This window comes from Aethalodelphis obliquidens, unplaced genomic scaffold (genome assembly GCF_003676395.1).
Source record: "Aethalodelphis obliquidens isolate GAN/ISIS:26980383/991018 unplaced genomic scaffold, ASM367639v1 scaffold13, whole genome shotgun sequence".
In the NCBI taxonomy this organism is placed as follows: domain Eukaryota; kingdom Metazoa; phylum Chordata; class Mammalia; order Artiodactyla; family Delphinidae; genus Aethalodelphis; species Aethalodelphis obliquidens.
This window is the reverse complement of record NW_020837957.1, coordinates 4943241-4956533: the sequence shown is the minus strand read 5'-3', so window position 1 is coordinate 4956533 and position 13293 is coordinate 4943241. Positions and strand designations below refer to the sequence as shown.

At 41.7% G+C, this 13293-nt stretch overlaps 1 long non-coding RNA gene across 1 annotated transcript; it reads right to left on the bottom strand.

Annotated features, from left to right (window-relative positions):
• Window positions 1-11065: 11065 nt before the first annotated feature.
• Window positions 11066-13287, bottom strand: LOC113624339 (uncharacterized). Its single transcript, XR_003434307.1, has 3 exons — window positions 12753-13287; window positions 12259-12297; window positions 11066-11108 (listed from the first exon to the last, which is right to left on the bottom strand). It is a non-coding gene; the product is annotated as an uncharacterized LOC113624339 (long non-coding RNA).
• Between the last annotated feature and the right edge of the window lie 6 nt (window positions 13288-13293).

Genomic DNA, 13293 nt, shown 5'->3' with positions numbered 1-13293 from the left:
TTTTTTTGTGGTACGCGGGCCTCTCACTGTTGTGGCCTCTCCCGTTGCGGAGCACAGGCTCCGGACGCGCAGGCTCAGCGGCCATGGCTTACGGGCCCAGCCGCTCCACGGCATGTGGGATCCTCCTGGACCGGGGCACGAACCCGTGTCCCCTGCATCGGCAGGCGGACTCTCAATCACTGCGCCACCCGGGAAGCCCTAGTTCTTCCTCTTTTAGTAATTCACAAACTATTCCTTGAACTTGCTATTCCAGAATCTAGCCCAGGATGATCACTGAAGTATTAATAACTAAGCTGTAGTTTGCAGAATTCAACTTTTTTAGAAAATCAAACTATTCATGCATCCCCCCCCAAACCTTTTTCATTCTCCCTGATACCTTAGAGAGATAACCAAAATGGTTTGGCTCCCTCATTTTTAACTTCTTTCCATTGCTGCAATAAATCTAATCGCAAAGTATACTTTATTCATATTTTGACTTTTATTTTTTAATGGTAATGCTATTAAATTCTTTCAGCTGTTTCTGAGGCAGCTATACTGCCTGCCTGTTTCTCCCAGAGTCTGCCCAAAGGGGAAAAATCTCCCTGACCCCAGGGAAGCCTGACTCCCGGATCTGGGATTTATGTGTTTTATTGTATACACTCAACCTTCTGTGTGACTTTTCAGTAGAGGATCCTTTCACAGACTTGCTCTCTTCAGCATTTTTTGGTGAGGGCTAACTGCAGTTGTTTTGTGGGAATGTTCTCATGATCTATTGCTGCATAACAAACCAACCCAAGACTTAGTGAATTGTAATAACAGTTTATCATTGTTCCATGGGTTGACTGGGCTCAGCTGGGAAGTTCTCACTTAGGATCTCTCAACTGGTTGCAGTCAGAGTCTACTAGCACCAGGGTGGGCTTCATGGCTGTGACCTGTGCAGTCACACAGGACCCCATTCTTAGAAGGGCCTCACGCTTGGTTCAATGTCCTGTTGTTGCCATCCTGATTCTCTAAATACATTTTGAACAGGGAGCCCAGAATTTTCATTTTGCACTGGGCCTTACAAATTATGGAGCTGGTCCTGGCTGAGGCTGCAGTCATCTGAAGACTTGACTAGACTGGATATCCCAGATGCCTCACTCACAAGGCTGCTAGCTGATGCTGGCTGTCGGCTGGGAGCTCCACTGAGGCTGTCACCTGAAATCCCCACACATGACTTCTCTGCATGGCCTGAATTTCTCAGTGACAGTATCTCAAGAGTGAGGTGTCCAACAGATCCAGGCAGAAGCTGAAATACTTCTTATGACTCAGCCTTGGAAAAACCAGAACATCACTTGCAACACACTCTGTTGGTCAAGCAAGTCATGAAGACCAGCCCAGACACAAGGGCAAGTGCATTGGACTCCACCTGTTTTTTTTTTTTTGGGGGGGGGTGGGTGCGCGGGCCTCTCACTGTTGTGGCCTCTCCCGTTTCGGAGCACAGGCTCCGGACACACAGGCTCAGTGGCCATGGCTCACGGGCCCAGCTGCTCCGCGGCATGTGGGGTCTTCCCGGACCGGGGCACAAACCCGTGTCCCCTGCATCAGCAGGCGGACTCTCAACCACTGCGCCACCAGGGAAGCCCCTGGACTCCACCTCTTGATGGGGAGTTGGAAGATCACATGGCAGGAGAGCACGTGGCATGAGACATTGTTTTGTTCATCTTTGGAAAATACACTCTGCCACAGGGCTATTTGGGGCACCCCACTGCTTTGCTTTGAGTGCTCTGCCTCTTTCAGGCTTCCCTGAATGCACTCTGCCTTGTTGGCAGGCATTCATGACCAAGTGTGGCTAGACAAGACAGCTTTGGGGTATCCGCCCTGGTTTTTGGTATCTGTCTAATATGATTTAAATGGGACTTGCTCAAAATCTCTTCAAACCAAGTATGTGCTTGGGGGATGAGAGGTGTGCTTAAGGGGGGTTCTGATCTTGAGGTGGGGTAGGGGCTGCTAGGAGGAACTACTTTTTGAGGTTTTGCCACAGTTCACGTTGAGTAAAAATACCGAGCTTTTCTAGATTACATTGCTAAATCTTGCAGCTTTCAACTAAAAGGCCTTACAGTAGAGATGAAAGAAAAGAAGGTGTAGTGTTTGATAATCCTTGGACAAATCCCAATTCCACTACCTGTTAGGTAGGGAAAACTGAGAGCTTCAGTTTCTTTATTTATAAAGTAGGACTAATGATATTCCCTTAGGGGCTATTGTGATGATGAAGTAGGATAATATATTAGCTACGCAAATAGTTACTGTTATTAATAAGTATACAACTTGTTTTGATTTAGGTTATTACCTTTTAGGTTCCCTTTGCCAAACTCATGGTTGAGTTATTAGACCTACCTAGATCCTCTGGGGTGACTTACTGGTGTAGACATAATGAAAACACCCTAAGAGTAGCATGGTCCTGCAGCCTCTGTATTAGAAGTTGCTGGTTTCGGGCTTCCCTGGTGGCGCAGTGGTTAAGAATCTTCCTGCCAATGCAAGGGACACAGGCTCGAGCCCTGGCCCGGGGAAGATCCCACATGCCGCGGAGCAACTAAGCCCATGAGCCACAACTACTGAACCCACGTGCCACAACTACTGAAGCCTGTGCACCTAGAGCCTGTGCTCCGCAACAAGAGAAGCCACGACAATGAGAAGCCCGCGCATTGCAACAAAGAGTAGCCCCCGCTCACCGCAGCTGGAGAAAGCCCGCGCACAGCAACGAAGACCCAACACAGACGAAAATAAATAAATAAAATTAATTAATTAAAAAAAAAGTTGCTGGTCTCTACCTTTCAATGTTGAGGGCTGACGTTTTGTCAACTACTAGTGGTAGTGGGTAATTAACATTTACTGAGCAGGGTACTTAAACGTGTTAGGGGCTTTTGATTTAATCCTCACTCAATCCTCTGAGATGAGTACTGTTTTATTTCTGATATTATAGATGAAGAAATAGTAGGTTGGTGAGAATAAGAAATTTGTGCAAAATCATCCATGAGATAAATAGTGGCCCAGGATCCAAACAGAGATCTCTCTAGCCCCAGGGCCTGTGTTTCACCATTGTGTTACATGGCCTCTCAGACAGATTAAAGCATTCACATATTTGAATCCTTTGCGTGTGACCTGAGATCTCAGGCTCTTTTTAGCAACTGATTTGGAAGCTTAAGGCCCTAATATTTTACTATCAAGTCTGGTTGTGAGACCTTGTTGGAGAAGAGCTCCTAAAACCATCCAATTTTTAGACTGCTGGTATAAATTTCCCCAGAGGATTATCTTGTGGTAGGCCAATCCCTTGTGCTTGTGGCTGGGTAGCTTTCAGCAAGGCCTCTCATCTGACATTTGGCATTTTTCCTGGCAGGCAGCCAAGGGGACTGAGTATTTCTCTGTTTTCTTTTACTTTCATTCTTAACCATTTCCTCTCAAAATAAACAAAAAAGAACTTGGGGATTTTACTAGTGGAAATGTATCTTAAAAAGCTGTTTCTGAGGGAAATTTTGTAGCTAGAGGGGAAAGGGGGGAAAAGGAGATTTAGGGAATGGAGGAAACAGAGCCCTTAAAATTATTAACAGAATTCAGAATTCCCTTGAGCTAGAAAGGTTCCATCTAATTTTAAAAGTTATTTAAATTCCTCAAAAGAGAGGTATTCTGTAAGTATAAATATATGGTCAGGCACCTCTTAATGAGCTATGGAGAATCTCTAACGTGATTATTTATTTGTGCTGTGTCCCCAACATTTCCCTTTAGCAAATGTTTACAATGACCTTCTCTTTCCTAACATTTAATTCCCAAACTTGATAAAAAGTAGAATTGGCTTAAGTTTGGATGCTTTCTCTTCCCTCTTCTACTCATTTAGAAAGGTGTTAGCAGCTATTCATAAACCACTGAAATGATTATTTGGTTTTAGTGAACCTCCCCAAGAAAAAACTTTTTCCTCCTTTTTTTTTTTTTTTTAGCATGCCTTGCTTTGTTTTAAGTATTTTACAAGTATTAACTCATTGAATCCTCAAAAACCTAAGAGCTCTCTAACAATTACATCCCTATTTAACAGATAAGAAACCTGAGGCTTAGAGAGGTTAAGAACCAGGCCCCAGGTCAGTGGGGTGATGGTTTGATGCGAGGGCCTTTTTTCACACAGTCCCAGGATCAAGAGCAGGCTCTGCCACCTCCCAGCATGACTGGCCAACTCACAATTGCTTATACTGCCTGTAATATGCTTGAAGCTCTCACAGTATTTCAACCAATCCCAGTGAAATCTGACATTATTCCCATGAGAAATTAAGTGCATTCCAGTTCCTAATGGACTTTCTATCTTCCCTCCTTAAATAGGCTAACAACTTCTTTTGCTCCTGTAGAGGTTGGAAAGGATTCTATTTGTTCATTCCTTCACTTGACAGACACTCACACACAGGCAGTATGGCATAGCGTCAGAGTACGGACATTGGAACCAGACTACTTTGTCTGAATTGTGGCTTTGCCATTTACTTGCTCAAGGTCACACAGCTTGTTAGTGAATCTTTCTGTGCCTCAGGTCTCTTACGTAAAATGGGTTAATGATTACACTGACCTCACACAATTATTATGAATTTAAAATGAGTTAATCTATATTAAATACTTAGTACTGTGCATGGCACAAGTAAATGCTCAATAAGCACAAAGTATCATTGAACAGCTACTTAGGAAATAGAAGTATGCCAGGCACTGCAAATAAAAGCACTTGAAATCTAGTGAGACATATAGGGCACATTCCGTCAATAGATCCACTCACGTGCTAAGCACCAGGCATTGGGGGGCATAACAGCTAAACAAAACACCCCCACCACAAATATTTACAAACTACTAGAAGAGGTAAATAGACAAATAATGACAGTGCAATGTAATAAGTACTGCAAATAGAGTAGAAATGAGTTATATTAGAGCATAAGAGCGGGTAGGGGTGCATAACATTTGAAGGTTGGAGGAGGCTTCTTACAGGAAGTGAACTGAAGGTAAGACCTGATGGATGAGAAGGAATTTGCCACATATTACTAGAACAGGATGTGAATTGTAAGGTGTATAAAGAGCATGGAGCACGTGCATGGGATAGTGTGAGTAGTTTTACCTGGCTTAAGGAATCGGGTGCATGGGGCAGGAGGCAGGAAGAAGGTGAGGAGGCTGGAAAGAAGATACCACCAGATTATTAAAGGCCTTCAGGGTTTTGCTGAGGACTTTGGACTTTATCCTGTAAGTAACAGGGAGCCATGAAAAGCTGTCAAGTCTGGGAGTAATATGATCAGATAATCCAGACCTGATGAGATTTGAAGTCAGGGCCACAGTGATACTCCTAGAGAGATATGAAGGCCTGCATTGCAGTGCTGGCCATGGGGATGGAGAAGAAGAGGTATTTGGGAGATAATACGAAGAATTGTTAGAGTGTGATGACTGATTAGAACAGAATGGAAGGGCAGAATATCCTACATTGCCCTCTAAAGTAATATCCTTTTAGCTATGATGGGTACTTAGTTGGAAAAGTTTGAGGAGTACAGGTGGCATAATGGAAAGAACATGAATTTTTGAAGCCGCATGCAACTGAATTCAAATCTAGTCTCTACCATTTGTTGGTTTCATGTTTAGTGTAGATAACAATCCTACTTCAAAGTCTGTTATATAATAACATAAGCATGTAAAACACCTAGTACAGTGCCGGGCACATAGTACGCGTGATCATTGTATTCTGGGATTATAAAATAAGACACAATCAGAGGTTCATGCCAGACAGCAGTGGTCCTTAGTCTTTTGAATGTCTTAGCTATTCATTAAAAAACAAAAAACTTTACTGAGATACCATCACATACCATCAATTCACCCATTTAAAGTTTACAATTTAATGTTTTCTAGTATATTCAGAGTTGTACAACTATCACCACAAGCTAATTTTAGAACTTTTTTTTTTTTGGCCAAGTGTCCTGTGGGATCTCAGCTGTATGACCAGGGATTGAACCTGGGCCATGGCAGTGAAAGAGCTGAATTCTAACCACTAGACCACCAGGGAACTCCCAAATTTTTGAACATTTCAATCACCCCTAAGAGAAACTCCACACCCATTAGCAGTCACTACCCATTCGTCCCCAAGCCCCTCCACGGGTGTAGGCTGCCACTACGAGAATCTGCTTTCTGTTTCTACATATTTGCTCTTAAATTCTTCAAAAGATCTGATGAAAGCAAGGTCTATTCTGGGAATATGCAAAATTTTGTATGCAATTTCTAGGAAAGCAGAGGCCCCAGCTTAAATTTAAAAGGAATACCCTTAACAAATTCAAACCCAATCTCTACAAAGTTGGCACTAGAGGAAGAAACTCCCTGTGGTGACAGTGGGCAGCAAGGCCTTGTAGCCCTCACTCCTGTGTCTCTGCCTAACCTGAGATCTCTGCACACACACAACTTGCTCTAAAATTTCTACACGTAATCTCCACATGTGAATGTCAGCCACAAGGATCCATCTCCTATAACCTCACCATTTGTTTCTTCTGGGAGCAGCAGAAACCTAAGAGATTCCAGCCAGCAATCAAGAGTAGTGTCTCTGAGGATTGGTTTAAGCTATTGTGATAACAGCTCCTATTCATTCGGTGCTTATTATGTCTGAGCATTGCACTTATAATTAACTCTACTGATTTTTCAATTTTAGGGATACCACCTGCACATGTACTATTTCAGTTTTTTGGTAGCTCCTGGTAAATAATATGATATCACCATGAAGAAACCTTCTGCCAACAATCTTTGTTTGGTACTGTTACATCTAACCTACTTCACAGAAGCCAAGAACAGTCAGAGTACGGAGAGGGAACTTTTAGTGAAAAAAAGCAATGTTTGAGCTCCTATGGGATCAATAAGAATGCCTTTGCGCTCTCAATGCCTAAAGTATCAGGTTAAAACTTCAAGAATGTGTTGACCTGGCTTCTTTCAGAATAACAAATGAGAATTTTGATTACAGAATATTTTTAAAAGATTTATTATTTATTTATTTATTTATGGCTGCATCAGGTCTTAGTTGTGGCACGCGGGATCTTCGCTGAGGCATGCAAGATCTTTCGTTGCGGCACAGGCTTCTCTCTAGTTGTGGTGTGTGGGTTTTCTCTTCTCTAGTTGTGGCACACTGGCTCCAGGGCATGTGGGCTCTGTAGTTTGCGGCACGCAGCCTCTCTAATTGAGGCACGCGAGCTCAGTAGTTATGGCATGTGGGCTTAGTTGCCCCACGGCATGTGGATCTTACTTCCCTGACCAGGGATGGAACCCGCGTCCCCTGCAATGTAAGGTGGATTCTTTACCACTGGACCACCAGGGAAGTCCCCAGAATATTTTATATTGTAAGCTTTATTACCATGTTAGTTTCTTCTTCTTTTTTAAAATTTATTTATTTTATTTATTTTTATTTTTGGCTGCGTTGGGTCTTTGTTGCTGCATGCGTGTTTTCTCTAGTTGCGGCGAGCAGGGCTATTCTTCGTTGCGGTGCACAGGCTTCTCATTGTGGCTGCTTCTCTTGTTGCAGAGCATGGGCTCTAGGCGTGCAGGCTCAGTAGTTGTGGCTCGCAGGCTCTAGAGCTCAGGCTCAGTAGTTGTGGCACGTGTGCTTAGTTGCTCCGCGGCATGTGGGATCTTCCCGGACCAGGGCTCAAACCCGTGTCCCCCCCATTGCACAGGTGGATTCTTAACCACTGCGCCACCAGGGAAGCCCAAGGGATTCTTCTTGGCAGAGAAAATTAGAAGCAATCTGAAAGCACATACAGACTAAATTACCTTTGTATTCACTGTAAGATCTGTCTTCCAGTTCGCCACTCCAACCTCATGCTCATCTGGCTACACACTCAGAGATTTTTGGTTTTGCTTTTGTTTTTTGTCTTGGAATCTACATGCTCCTTCCTACTTCATGTTCTCTTGCTTGCTGTTTCCTCAGCTTTTTCTTAAAGTCTTTGCAAGGCTGGTTTCTTCTCATTGTTCAGGCCTTAGCTCAGAGGGCTTTCTGACCATACAATCCAAAACAGTTGTCCCTTCCTCACATTATGCTCTCATAGTAGGTACCATTCTCTGAAAATGATGTCAGTGACATTTATTTACTTGTTTATTCTTTGCTTCTTTCCACCAGCATGTAAAGTCCACGAAGACCAGGGCCTTGCCTGTTTTGTTCACCACAGAATCCCTAGGACTCAGAGCAGTGCTTGACATACAGGTGGATGTTCAATAAATAGTTGTTGAATTAAATGTTTATTATCAAAATGAATAAATAGTATTAAGTGTGAAATATATTTTCTGTTTTCAAAGGGGTTTATACAGGTGCATTTGGAACTTCATTGGATGTATTTAAACCTAAAAACTTGCAATTTATTGTAATGTCCAAAATAAAATGTTTCTAAAATAGTAAGATGAAAAATAACCACCTTTTTTTTCCTTCTAAAATTTTTCTTTGGGTTTGACATATTCAAAATTAATTTAAATTAAAAGGAAGGGGAATACATGGAACAAAAAAATTAGTTTTAAATGGATTATAGGCCTAAATGTAAGAGCCAATACTATTTTAAAAATCTATAAAACTTTTAGAAGAAAACATAGGAGTAAATCTTTGTGATTTTGGGTTAGGCAAAGGCTTGTTAGATATGACAACAAAAGCACAAGTGACCAAAGAAAAATAGATAAATTGGACTTCATCACAAAAGACCATATCAAATTAAAAAGGTTTTATGCTGCAAAGGATACCACCAAGAAAGTGAAAAGTCAGCCCACAGAACAGGGACAAAATATGTAAATCATATAACTGATAAGGCCCTTGATCTAGAATACATGAAGAATTTTTATAACTCAATAATTAAAAAATAAATATACTAGTTAGAAAATAGCAAAGATCTAAATAGACCTTCTCCAAAGAAGATATATAAATGGGCAATAAGCATGTTAAAGATGCTCAACATCATTAGCCATTAGGGAAATACAAATCAAAACTAAAATGAGATACCACTTCACACCCACTAGGATGGCTATAATCAAAAGACAAACACACAGGATATGGAGAATTTGGAACCCTCATAATTGTTGGTGGGATTGTAAAATGGTGCACGCTCTTTGGAAAACAGTCTGGCTCCTAAAAATGTTAAACAGAGTTACCATATGACCTAGCAATTCCATTCCTAGATATATATCCAAAAGAAATGAAAGCATATGTCCATACAAGTTCTACAAACAAATATTCATAACAGCATTATTCATAATAGCCAAAAAGCAGAAGTACCCAGATGTCTATCAACCGGTGAATGTATAAATAAAACACAGTCTATCTACACAATGGAATATTATTTATTCACAAAAAGGAATGAAGTACTGATACATGCAACAACATGGATGAAGTTAGAAAATATTATGCTAAGTGAAAAGAAGCCAGTCACAAAAGACCACATGAATCCATTTCTATGAAATGTCCAGAATAAACAAATCTATGAGACAGTAAGTAGATTAGTGGTTGCCCAGGGCTGGGGGTGGAGGGAATGGGGGAGTGACAGTTAATGAGTATGGGTTTCTTTTGGGGGTGATAAAAATGTTCTAAAATTAGGTAATGGTAATAGCTGCACAACTCTGTGAATATCCTAAAAACTTTTGAATAGTACTCTTTAGATGGGTGAATTCTATGCTGTGTGGATTATGTTTCAATAAAGTTGTGTGTGTGTGTTTTTTTTAAGAGTACAATGTAAGGGAAAAAAGGAAGGGAAGCTTAAAATCAAGAGTATCAACCTTCAAAGAAAGTTTGAGGTGACAAAATAGAGAGTGTAACATTTCTATTTTTAGCTTTGATATCCTAACTTTAGCAAGAGCCGAGACTTGAATATTATATTTAGCATTCCATACTCAGACATGGCGGATTTGCCCTTTTCTTCATAAGAACCACCTTTATTGCTTTTGTTTTAAAAATGCATTATATAGAGTACACTAAAAATCAGATTCTCTTATTTACATTTATATGATACCTGTATCCAGTGTCCCCAAAGTGTTATAATAGAATAATAGTTTTCTTTTGCTACAGGTGGTAGCCATGAAAGACTTTGTTCTCTCTATCATGCCACTCACAAGTATAACAGGCTGTGAGATCAGACTGTCTGGACTCTTCTAGGCAATATGAATTTGGGAGAGGCACTTAACCACAGTTTCCCCATGTGTAAAAGGGGAGTGGAGTAATATTATTTACTCCATAATGTTGTTCTGAGAATTAAAGGAAATGACTCATGCAAGGTATTCAGCACAGTGTCAAGTGCATAGCAAATGCTCAAACTGTAGTCCTTGTTAGTAATTACTATTATAATATAGCAACAGTTAGTAACAGAGACTTGAGATTTAGAAATAGGTAAAAAACAAGTTGTAATGTGGTTGACAACTGAGTATTAGCATCCTAAAAACAAGTGAGGGCCGGAAGGAGGTATAATATTCCATTTCTCAGTTACATTAACATCAGGCAACTATATTGGATATTTAATCAAGGTATTTGGATAGTTTTCAGCATTTACTGCTAGAAAACTCTAGAGAGCTTGCTATAGATAAGGCTGTGAAGTTGCACAAGTATTTTTCAGAGAACAATATGTGATTCAAGCATCGCTACAGAGAGCTGATATTTTAAGCTACATTTCTAATCAGTGATATCTTATACCATGTCACCTTACAACTCCTGCCATTCATTTGAATAAGTCTGCAAGAAGTCTCCTTTTCCTTCTCTCTTGAGGTTTATTTGGCCAATATTTTTTCTATTGAGAGTAGCAGGAACTTTTAAATATTTTTAAAGACTATTTCAACTTCTCAGAAGAAAGGAAACATTTGCAAAAATAATTACATATAAAATAAAATTGTGAGATGTAAAAGAATTAGCATTTGGAGCTTTATTTGTATACTTTAAAAATGGGCTTTAAGGGCTTGCCTGGTGGCGCAGTGGTTGAGAGTCGGCCTGCCGATGCAGGGGACGCGGGTTCGTGCCCCGGTCCGGGAGGATCCCACGTTCCGCGGAGTGGCTGGGCCCGTGAGCCATGGCCGCTGAGCCTGCACGTCCGGAGCCTGCACGTCCGGAGCCGGTGCTCCGCAACGGTAGAGAGGCCGCAGCAGTGAGAGGCCTACCGCAAAAAAAAAAAAAAAAAAAAAAAAAAAAAAGTTCCTGTATTAACCAAAATTCCAGGAGAGTCAAAAGGGAGAGAAGGAAGTTGAAAGTGCTTACAAATTTTTCCCGTTTTTCCCCAAACGTTTATTTATATTTTTACGTTATATTAATAGATAAAGTCCCTGAGGAGCATGACTGAAACTCAAAAATTCATAGCCATACAATTTCCCTACATGTAGCATATCTTTAAGTATTCTTGTTGCAAGAGTGCTTGGTGGTCATAAAGATCTGTCTGAGGAAATCAGAGACCTGTACATAGGATAAAAAACAACTAAGGACAGGCCTGCCCCACCCCCCAGACTGTGGTAGGAGTGGGTAAGTTACTTAGTTCCTCTGTGCTTCATTTTCCTCACCTTAAAAAGGCAATAATAATACCTTTCTCATAGAGTTGACGTGAGGCTTAAATGAGATCACACATGTAAAGTGCACCAAGTACCTAATAAAATATAAAGTTTTAGCTCCTGACATTGTTGTGGCAGTGGTCAGAAAGGGGTAAGAGGAGGAGGTGTAGCAGATGTCTCAAAGATGCAGATATTAACAGCCCTTGGTAAAGAGAAAGATGTTGTTAAAGCAGGGAGATCTTCCAAATGGCACTTGCGCTATTTTCAAAGGGGCATGAAGAGTATAGTCAAACACTCCTTGTCCTTTGTCTTGGTAGGAGCTACAAGAGCCAGAGCTCATGGAAGGAGGTGGGGTCTCTGTGTGAGATGGGAGTGTGTATGGCAGGGACTGAGGCGACAGAGAAATAGGTGACTTTGAGGAATGGGGGCTGGATTTAGAAGTAAGAAAAACACCAGGCTTGCTGCCACATGCTTGTAACACGACTCTCTTATTTTCCCTGTTAAGGAACTGATTTAAATTCTGCTCAGAAATCGATAAGATTCCATTTGGCCATGTGACATACCCTGCCTGACATGCAACGATATTTAAATCTTATTAAATACTGTAAATTAACTTATATTGACTGACTTCTATCAGAAATCAGAGTCTGGATTAAAGAGCTGATGTCAAGAGTCTCAGAGTGGAGTTAGAAGACTGGGTTAACTCCTGGCACTAGCACTTAAAAAGATGTGAATGTGGTACTGTGAAATGGGAAAACCACCTACCTAACAAGTTGTTGTCGACATTAAGGTTGTTCATAGCACCTGGAACATAGAGATGCATTTTTCTATATTTTATGTTAATGGAAAAAGGTTTTAAAATTATGATAGTACACTTACAGCGTTACCAAATATGCCTGAATACGCACTGACACTCTATTACATTAATGGACTTTAATATTCTCAACTAATATCAATGCTTTTAGTAATGACAGTTAATTCGCTGATATTATTTTCCTCCCCTCACTGCACCTCTCAGCAGACCACACATTCAGATGCTCTAAAATGTTATTTCTTGAGCACTTTTTACTGACACCCAATCCTTGGCTTGCCGGACACTAAAGGACAATTGGATTGACTCTAGAAAGTGTTTCTACAAACAGTGCCTTTTCGAGGCTTGCCCAGCGTCTGGCTAGTGTTGCAGTGTCAGCAGTTTACTTCAATTAAAGCACTAGTGGCAACACGGCATTCTTCACACAAGAAAAGAGCGCAACACTCACATATGATAGTTCAACTTGTCTTTTGGGTTGATTCTGCTGCTCGAGTTCAGTCCCCGCGAGAGGAAGCGTATTCCGCCTCATATTAAACAGAAGAGCCTCAATTCATTATTGGGGCTGCAGGAGGGCGACTCCAGCAACTGATCAGCTAAGGACGGGTCCTTCCTTCGTGAGGCAAGTGCGGCACCTCAGCAACCCTCCAGCCCTGGAAGTTTGTGAGTCTCCACTTGTAAGACTGGTAGTCACCTTGACCTCCCGGACAGGTGGGGAAAGTTAGCCCTGGGCCAGAGGCGGGACGTAAAAGCGAAAGCTCAGAACTTTCCCGAGCAAAACAAGCCGTTTTCCTGTTTTCAGCGCAGCTCGAGACCCGGAGAGTTTAAGGGTGGCGAGAGCAGGTGGCAGGGCTCCGCCCACCACCACTCTTCTCCTCCCTCTGCTTGCTGCTCCACTCCCTCGGTGAGGTCCCGCCTCTGAGGCGCGCGCGAAGAGTTGTCGCGCCGTGTGTTCTGGGAATTGTAGTCCTAACGCTGGGAGCCGCCTCGGG